The following is a 10,393-nucleotide window of genomic DNA, read 5'->3' as shown; positions in this document are numbered from 1 at the left end:
CCTGGCTGTAGTTTTGTTCATGCACATAAAGTTATGCTGGCGGATCTTTGGCATGGCTTAATAGCACCATGATCTTTTTTCTCAGATCAAACTCACCAGAGGAATTTCAATCTGTACTTAGAGCTGAGCGCCAGGGCTCCTCTCGTCTCTGCATGAAACAAACAACTAAACCTCATGGCCATCGAGTTGGTCCTGGCTCATGGCGACCACACAAAACAGAGTAGAATTGCCCCTGGGAGCTTCAGAGACTGTAGCTCAGAAAGCCTCGTCTTTCTCCCAAGAAGTGGCTAGTGGTTTCAAACTGCTGGCCTTGTGTTTGGCAACCCAGCCCATCACCCACTGGGCCCGGGGTTTCTTCTAGTCTCTGTATGAGGAGTGAAAAAAATCAAGACCGTGTTCACAGGCCCCCACAATGGCTGACTAGAAGCTTGAGTTTGGGGTCTGGAAACCAAGGCACAGCATGAATGAAGTCGGGAGCAGGGGTGCGGTTACCTGAAAGAGGAAGCATACTCCAGAGAGCAAGCCAATGGCAGAGGACCCCACAGAAAGTCAGTGAGCGAGGGGAGGCCCGTGGCATTGGCAGAATGAAAGGCCCATCTCTACATTGCACTGCAAATGAAGCACCCCTTAAATAAATAAGCACTTTCTGTTCAAGCCTTTCTCTGACCCTGTCTGAATTTTGTTCCTCTTCTGAAATCTTTCTTATCAGTGGGACAGGAACTGGGGAGTCAAGAGGCTCAAAACTCCCAGGAACAAAACCAGGCGGTATTCCCTGGTCTGATCAAACAGCGGCCTCTTGGTCCCTGCGCAGGTTCCGTGGGAGCACAGGAAGTGTCTTGGAATTCCCAGTCTTCTCAAGGCCATCTGTCATTACTGTGCCTCAACAAAGCCAACACAACACAAGTCAACACCTTTCTGGTATTCTCTGCTTTCAGCCATGGTCCCTCTGATGTCAGCCGGTGGCCTCTGTGCCATGCCCTCCTCTGAATTTGCTTTTCATTTGCTGGTAGTTGGCTGCCAAGATAGATATTTTTTTAGTATGAAGAGTCGCAGAGAATTTTTAGTTACATTCTCATTTTGCTGATTCAAAACTCAAGCTAAGAGGTGATTTATGTAGGGGCATGCTGTGTTGGTAACATAGATGGGATTTGAACTCTTATCTCATCCTCTCTGAAATATTCTCTACCCCCTCTTGAAGAAATCCTAGTTCACCAAATAGCATTCTTCCGAAGCCCTAGCCGGTATTTCTCTCTCACCTGTCTCCCATCCAGGCCTAGGCGAGTTCCTGCTGCCTCTTCTGTTCCTGTTAGATGCCTTCCCGAGACTCGTGTACCACAGAGCAAAACAGCCCGCCTCTCGTTTTACATCAACCTTTGCTTTTGAGAGTTACAGTCAGTCTCCAAAACCCACCTGGGGAGTCCGGTTAGGTTTCTGGGATGGTTTACCCAGGTTCTTACTTCTCAGCCTGAGAGAATACATGTGGATTGCACCTTGGCAATCCAGGTAACTGACGAGGGACAGGGGATGTTCGGGTCTTGGCTTTGCACACTGAAAGAAGTCACGCTGAAGCCCGTTTGGTCTTCCACGTCAGTTTTTATGAATGGCAGGCAATGTTGCAGGTTTTGCAGTCCAAGGGTCCACGCTATTTCTACAAAGCATCTAATGCCACCTGGAAGCCATGCTGGGGCTCACAACGGGCCCAAGCCACCCTGTGGAAAAGTGCCCCCCCACATGCGGAACTGTGGAGGAGGATCCTGGGAGGCCAGAGACCCAAGAACCCTAGAGGCTAAGAGCATGGGGGCTCAGAGACTAAGCTGAGAAACCCAGAGTGGGTGCATGTGTGCTGACGAGGGAGACCCTCACCCTCCACCGGCCGCTGACCAGGCGCAGGGTCAGAGAGCGTGCCATGGCCCACAGCCAGGCGATTTCAAACCTCTGGTTGTGGAGGCTGGGTGATGGTATTGGTTGACTGAGTGAGGCCCAACTGGGTGATGTCACGAGCCCGGGCCTAGGGGGCTTGCCTCTGTGTATGCTCAGTTTGGGGTCTTCCCATAAGTGTCCAAAGGCTGCCGGATTTCTTTCCAATCTCCTCTATGGGGGCCCTTGAAGGCATGGGAGGGACAACCCCCGGTCCCTAAGCTAGCTACCTGACAGCAAGTTCAGGGTAATGCAGTCTCAGTGCACGCTGTCCCTGGAGAGTGTGCCAGGCTACAAGGCAGGGCCTTGGACAAGTTCACGACCAACTATCGCCGCTCTAAAGGAGCCCGCAAAACCCGTGGAAAATGGCCAGGTCTGTGGAGTCCCCACAACCCCAAGGGGAGTCTCAGAACTGAAAACCAGCTGAGCTCTGGAGAGAGCGTGAGAGCCTGAGAAATCCCACCCTTGGTAGGGGCAACGTGGTTGGGAGTATTTGGCCCATCTTTGTGGCTGAATTCAGGTACACTTGTGACATGATGTGTGATGTCACTGGTGCCTAGTGTGTGTGCCTGGGTTGACCTTCACCTGTATCTAGGTGACCTTGGTCTAAGCATGCCCGGCTTTGGATCGTGCCCATAGGTGTCTACTATGGGCCTGATTTCTTTCACCCTCTTTATTGTTTAGCCTGGGCATTCGGTGGAGACAGCTCATTCTTTTTTCTTTTTTTACATTTTATTAGGGGCTCATACAACTGTTATCCCAATCCATAAACACATCAATTGTGTAAAGCGCATTTGTACATCGTTTCTCAAAACATTTTCTCTCCACTTAAACCCCCGACATTAGGTCCTCATTTTTCCCCTCCCTCCCCCCTCCCCCCTCCCACATGAGCCCTTGATAGTTTATAAATGGGTATTTTGTCATATCTTGCCCTGTCCGACGTCTCCCTTCACCCACTTTTCGGTTGTCTGTCCCCCAGGGAGGAGGTCACACACAGTTCCATGTAATCGGTTCCCTCTTTCCTACCCATTCTCCCTTTACCCTCTCTGTTTTGCCACTCACACCACTGGTCCTATAGGGGGAGACAGCTCATTCTATCCCTAATCTCTTGACCTATGCGTCCCCCCTCCCTTGTCATGTCGTCATGAGCTGGAATGGGGCCCTAGCAGGGGCGTGGGTGTGGTGTTTAGCACACCAAAATGTGTCTCATTGGCCCTGCACCTGCCTTTGTCTCTACCTCTAATTGTTGTCACAATTTCTGCCAGATTCCTGTCAACACCACTTCTTCCTTTGCCAGCCTCTGTCTACCTGACAGTTTAAGTCAGGGGTTGTATCTTCTCACCATACTTACTCCATCTGTACGCTCAACAAATAATCTCAGAAACTGGACTATATGAAGGACGAGATCAGGATTGGAGGAAGGTTTATTAGGAGCCTGCCATATGCAAATGACATGACTTTGATGGCTGAAATAAGCAACTTGAAGCACAAGCTGATGAAGATCAAAGATTGCAGCCTTCAATATGAATTATAACTCAATGTAAAAGAGACCAAAATCATCACAACTGGACTAATAGGTAACAGCATGATAGCGGAGAGAAGATGGAATCTTGTTCAAAGTTTGGCCTTGCTCGGATCCACAATCAATGCTCATGGGAACAGGCGGCAAGGAAGCAAACACCGCATGGGTGAATCTGCTTCACAAGACCTCTTTGTTGTGTTCTGTTATGCAAACATATTTTTATTCCCACGCTTTTAATGAAGTCATTGCCAATGCATCATTTTCCTCACCTTTATTTTGACATTAGGCCATTGTCATGCAGCCACCAAAGGCCTCACAGTAAATTGCACAGGTTTGTAGTCCACGTTAGAGCCTAGCTTCTTAGAAGCCACCGCTCTTCGGACTGCTTTCCTGAAGTCTTCCTGTCCTACAAAAGCAGGATCAGCACGAACTGCAAACACACCCGCTTCAGTGCAAACAGTCCTCAGGTCTGCCCCGTCATGAGATTCCCCTGAGCAGCTGGAAACAGGGTGGGGCGATTCAAATGCCTGAGCAAAGAGGTGAAGACAGCAGGGCTGGTTGGTGATGGAGGGGAGACGTGATGCGTCTGGAACAGTGGTGGAAAACCATGAATTCTGCAGGCAGACCACGAGCTCAGTCCCTAGAGCGGACTGGCCACGGAGCGGAGCCTACAGTGGTTTCTGTTTCCCCTCTTTATGATGGATGTTTTCGTGCTATTGTAAAAACAAAACAGAGCCTAGCTCACTGCCATGGGGTCAATTCTGACTCAGTGACCCTGTAGGGCAGGGCACTGCCTCTGTGGCAGTGGGTCTCAACCTTCCTCATGCTGCGACCCTATAACCGTTCCTCATGTGTGGGGACCCCCAACCATAGCATTATTTTCGTTGATACTTCGTGAGTGTAATTTTGCTACTGTGATGAATCGGGCGACCCCTGTGAAAGTAGCAGCGCAACTAGTAACCCACCACTTTGCCACTACGGCTCCTTAATATACCAAAGAGACTAACGATTCAGGAGGAAGAGGTGGGTTGGCTATAGGAGCAACGTTCTTGAATCGGTGAGAAGGAATAGAATCCATATGCATGAGCTTTTGCACAGGAAGGGGAAGTCCTTCACCATAATGAGCGGAACAATGAGTCCATGGTCACAGATGCGGGCAGGCAGGCAGCCTTGACGCTGAGATGTAGTGCTCTGCGCTTCTATTTCTCAGTCATATCAGACATTATTTCATTAGTGCGTAGGCATTGGAAAGAGATGCTGAGAGGCTTGAGGCAAAATAACGTGATCTGATCGTCTTGGAAAGAAGACTGAAATGATATAGGGAACTATGCAAAGGGCCCACTGGAGATACGGGGTACTCGGTTTGCAATGAGACTCGTCATCACAGCTGTGTTTTCTCCAGTAAAGTTGTGCAATGTAGGTACAGCAGGTGAGTGGCAAGAGGGCAGAGATGTTTCAAGGCTGGTTAGGAAGCAGCAGAAACTGGGAGGATGACTGTCAAGCTAATGATGAATAACCAGGAGTGCACATAGTCTACTTTCAGGGATGTGAGGTGTAGAATTTTAAAAACCCTATTGATTATTTTAATCAAACCATATAAATAATTATTCTACATTTAATTAGTCTAAATGTGCCAATTAGAAGACAGGTTGCCAGAATGGATAAAAAACCAAGACCCAGAAGCCCACTATAAACATAGACTAACGACATTAAGAGCAAAATAATCTAGAAAGACATATCGCACAAACAGTAGCCAGAAGCTGGAGTTTGTGTATAAACTTCAGACTAAGTAGACTTTAGAATTAGAAATACGAAGGGACCTCGAAATGTTTGTGGGAAAGTCCCCTATCTTTTTACTCCATCTGCCTGAAAACTTCCTGGAGCCCGGGTACTTCCAGAGAAAAGAGTGGCATTAAAAAATGATAGAGATCAATTCTCCACGAAGACAGAATGAGCCTAACAATTGTGCTTCACAATACTTGAGACACAAATAATGTATCTGAGAAAAAATATGCAAATCTACAAAGATAGCTGATGATTTCAACACTCATCTCTCAGTAACTGACAGAACAATTATAAAGAAAATTAGTAAGGATACAGATGGCCTGGGCAACACCATCAACCAACTTCACCTGACACTCAGAAGACTCCCCCTCCCATAGCAGGTGGACACCGTGGCTGTCACACGGCAATAAGAGTGGCACAGGACTAGAGAGTTTCCCTCTGGTACACACAGGGAGGCCGGCTCAGAACCAGCAGGATGCTCCCTAACAATGACAACAGCAGATAATACATACATCCTCTCTGAAGACACAGAACACAGGGAACCTCACCACGACAGACCAAAATCTCTCAAGCCATAAAGAATTGCATAAGAAATACCAAATAGATGGTAAATCCAAATATCTGGAAATCAATGAAAATGTTTTTCTCCATAAACCATGGATCAGAGGATGTCTCAAGGGAATTTTAAAAAAAGCATTTAATGTGAATGAAAATGAAAAGAAACCCTATCAAATTTGTGAGATGCAGCTGAACAAAAGCTTGTGTGAAAGTTGTTTTAAATGTTCTAAAACCAATAACTTGAGTCTTCACCTTTGAGAAGTAAGAGAAAATGAAGACTCATACAGCTGTAAGCTCAATAGATGGATCCTAGTTGAGAGGACAATTATGGGGAGGGAAGAACATCAAATTCTTGTGGATCGCAGCCCAACACTTCACCTGCAGGCCACCAGGGCTCCCCTAGAGTACCTGTTCTGAGGTAAGCAGACCTTCTGGATCCCCCGAGCCTGGGAAGCCGCCACATCTATCACATTATCTGTAAAGCATGTATAGAAGTTACCCCATGCAGTCATCGTTGCCCGAAACAGCAGTTTAGCTCAGTCGTGAATGCTGGCGGTGGCCATTATGCTCTTTTGAAGACTAACCTACAGGGCATCAGGGTAATTCGCATGCACAGGTCACGCTTAAGGGGAGAGACAGTAAGCAGTGGCAGTGTGGAGCATCAGGAATATAACCGATGGCGTTGGGCTGTCTATCTATCTGGAAATTGTTGAATTAGTATTTTGGCCAAATATAGAGAAATAGAGGATAAATGTGCCAACCCAGTTTAGCTTTAACCAGGGGTCAGCATTGAATTGTTATAAAGATAAATCAGATACTGACAGTAATTTTGAAAGTAATTGTGCACAGGATAATATAATAGGAACATGAGCTTGGATGTCAGACAAGGATGAATTTGAATGCTGAGCCATAAAGTCTTAACTCAGCTGTTCATTCTATTTCAACTGTAAAGTAGCTAGAAAAAGCTCAAGATTTATTTTGAAGGATTCGTTGGGATAACATAATATGTAAAATGCCATCGGCGACCTAGTAGAAGTCTGATACTATTTCCTATCCTGCTTTGAAAAACACCACTAAAGTTATCCTCAATAAAATATTCTAATTTTCTAAGAAACAATTACAATTTAAGCAGGCAAGTGACAAGCAGCTTGAACATAAGGGAATCGCCAATGTCAACACAGGTTTGAAAAGATGCTCAACTATACTGTTAACTAAAAACATTCATATTCCATCTCACCCTCACTTAAATGACTACACTCATCAAAAGTGGGCTAACCACTTCATTTTCAAGGAAATATTGCTACATCATCTTGCAAAAGTATTTTGGCAATTAAGCAAGTTTCCAGAGAACATTGTACAGGGAGCCATCTGAAATGCACAAAGGGATTCAGTGTGGCATTTGGGGTATTTTAGCCAAAGCAGATGTACAATTTCCAAAGTAAATAGTGTAAGACGACTTGAAAAACAAACATATGACAGATCAGTGCAGGGAGTCCTTCAGGTACTGAGAATGCGCTGTTTGTGGTAATGCCCACTGGTGATCGCAAAAGCCACCTGGCTACACATTTGAAACAACTGGATTGTGTGGCACGTGAGTTCTTTTACTAAAAATGCCCTCACATAGCAGTTGGCACACTTACTGCATTTCTTCATTCTGAGGCAATTACTTTCAATATGCTATCCTACTTACTTTGTATCCACCTGTTTAGATATTATTTTCTATGGTTCATCCCAGGGTTTAGCACCAAAAATATTTCCACTCCCCATGTCTTCTCATTATTTCAAAATTCTTGGTAAAATAGCTTACATTAGGACTATGTAGTTATTGACCGCTAAGTAAGCATATATTCTTCATATGTTCCCAGAATAGCTGTGAAATTGGACTCATTTGCTGTTCATCAGCGATTCTTACCTTGGACTCCCCTGTTATAATTTCACACATGACTGAATGTATCCGGGAAGCTCGTTCCCATCACCCCGAGTGGAAGAGTCCTTCCGCTCCTCCAGACTGAGTGGCGGCTTCGTGCTCTCACACGGCACCACCCTGCGCGTTTGCTCTCTTGCTCACCCAGGAAATGACCAACCTGTTATGTCCAAGTCTTTCGTTTGTGTCATGCTCCATATTAGTGTGCTGTTCAAGTGTTTTCTGAGCAAAGGCAAATGAAATTTTAATTACCTGAAAATGTCCTTATGCTACAGGTACTTCTGGTTACAGAATTCTAAGCTAGAAGTAAGTTTCTTCCAGAACTTGGAAGACCTTGCTTCACTATCTCCTACTGTCCCATAACATTGAGGAAAATGACGTAATTCTCATTTTAGGAGTCTGTTACCCAGAAGTATTTCTTATCCTCTCATTTGCCCGTGTTCTCAATCAAAAAAATGCCTTACAAAGGTGTTTTTTCCATTCACGGACTGTTTGGTGGGTCCCTTCAAAGTGAGATTCGTTATTTTGTCTGAGAAATTTATTATGAAATTTCTAATACGTTAGAGATCTTCTCAAAGGAACCTTGGATTTTTTTAAAAAAATAATCCCACTTTGCATAGTTTTAAGGAGTCCTGGTGGCATCGTGGTTTGAGTTGGTCTGCGACACGGAGGTTCGAGTTTGAAACCAGCAGCAGCTCCACAGACTGGGCTTCCGACTCCACGAGCTGCAGTCTTGATCTTGAAAAGCCACAGCTGGCTCAGAGTCGGCATTGACTCCCTGGCAGCGATTTTTTTTTTTCGGGGGGGGCGGTGACAAGTGTTACACATCTCGAGTTGGGATGGACTCAATGGCAGAGACTGTAATTTTGACATTTCTGGATTCCTTAAACTTCCAAATCTTTTCATATTTATAATACTGTAGAAAAACCATTTTGCATGGATGAGTTCATTTCTCACAAAAGGTATTTTCAGGTTTGCTCTCCCTGTGCTGCTGTGGTCTGATCTTGTTCATTAATGTCAGGGGCTAATTAATTGGTGGTGCTTGTAAATTGACAGTTTCCTCTGAGTCTGAAGATCTTTTCTCCAGGACCTTCAAGTTTCTCTGGTACAGGACTCTGTGTACTACTATCTGTAGTCTAGAAATAGTCTACCATTCTTCAGGCCTTTAAGTGACCAATCTTCAGTCTCTGTTACATGTTTAGTCTTTCAGGAAATTCCAAAACAGCAATCCTCTTCCATGTTTATTAAACTTACCTCGGTATCTAGCTAACTATAGAAGGAATGCTGAATTTCAACCAAATTCTCACTCCAGCCTGGTATCTTGCCCTCCAATTCCACAGAGGCTTTCTCCAATTCCTAGATCTTCCTGGGTTCTAAGTAACAAATTAGCTTGATGCTTACCAGGTTTGAACCCTTCTGTTCACCTAAAATCAAGTTCTCCTCTTCCATCAGCTTTCAATCTTCCAAAAATATTTTAAATGTTGTTTTCCCTCCTCCCGTCTTCTAGATAACTACCTACCTTTGAATTTTTGTCATGTCAGTGACATTTAGGAGGGCGCTGATATAAAAGCAATTTCTCTACTCATTGACTGTGCCTTTGGTGTCCACACAACACAATTTGCAATTGAGAAAAACTAGAAACCACAAACATGTAATATGCCATGTAGAACATGTTATACCTACTTGGTGGTCTATTTATAGCCATTCAAAATGTGTAATAACTATTATGCTTGAACAAGTCAAATAGTAATCATACATTAAATTGTCACAAGTGTATTAGAGGGCATACTCCAAAAACATTAAGTACATCCCAGAGAACGAGGTAGAGCTTACCTTTTTTAAATTTAAATTTTCTGAAATGAGCGCGTTCTAATAACAATAATCATGCTACCCAACGACAAATCAGGGTCTCATTCCCCAAGACCTCCAAGGTTTTGCTTGGGATCCTCAGACCAGTTCAGTGTCACAATGGAGCCCACTCTCAAAAAGGCCACACGATAATTCAAGTTGTTCAGGACACAGGTGGTAAAAAGTGGAGTTAGAGAAAAGAATGACAAAGCATATTCCAACAGCTTAGGAGAAAGCAGTGTAAGTAAAGACCTGCCCAGTGAAGGGAAAAACAAGAAAAAAACAAGGCCCTGGTATGTAACCAAGAGTCTAAGAAGCACCCTTGGGAAGATAGGACACTATCCAAGGAATCTGGAGAAAAAGAGAACAGGCAGAGGGAAGTGTGTTCTAAAGATAATGAAACGAGAGGCGCAGAAGGGCTTGCAACTCAAATGAAGAGGATTTCCAAAGCGCTGAGGGTCAAGGTTTCCGCAATCCGTGAGGGATGTTTCTGCCCAGTTCTGGATCTTTCACTATATCCTCCCCCTCTCCAGTTCATCCCAACATTACTAATCCAAAGTAGGTCCTTAACATCGTCTTCTTGTTCCACTTACTCATTTTCCTTATCTGCAATTCAGTTCCAAAGGAATTTCTTCCATAAATGCATTTTTCTACAAGTTCTCCCCATGAAACCTTTTCTCGGCATTTTGTCACATCTAAATTTCGCCATGTGGAGAAAGGTTGGGAATGAACACAGGGAGTGAAAAGATTTAATATAACTGATACAACCAAAATGCCAGTTACAGAAGCATGAGCCCAAGCCCAAACCCATCTTCATGGTATTTGGCCGTGTAGGTACC

Source organism: Echinops telfairi, unplaced genomic scaffold (assembly GCF_000313985.2).
Source record: "Echinops telfairi isolate 266 unplaced genomic scaffold, ASM31398v2 ScPeMD7_7468;HRSCAF=8506_0, whole genome shotgun sequence".
In the NCBI taxonomy this organism is placed as follows: domain Eukaryota; kingdom Metazoa; phylum Chordata; class Mammalia; order Afrosoricida; family Tenrecidae; genus Echinops; species Echinops telfairi.
This window is presented reverse-complemented; position numbering follows the sequence as displayed.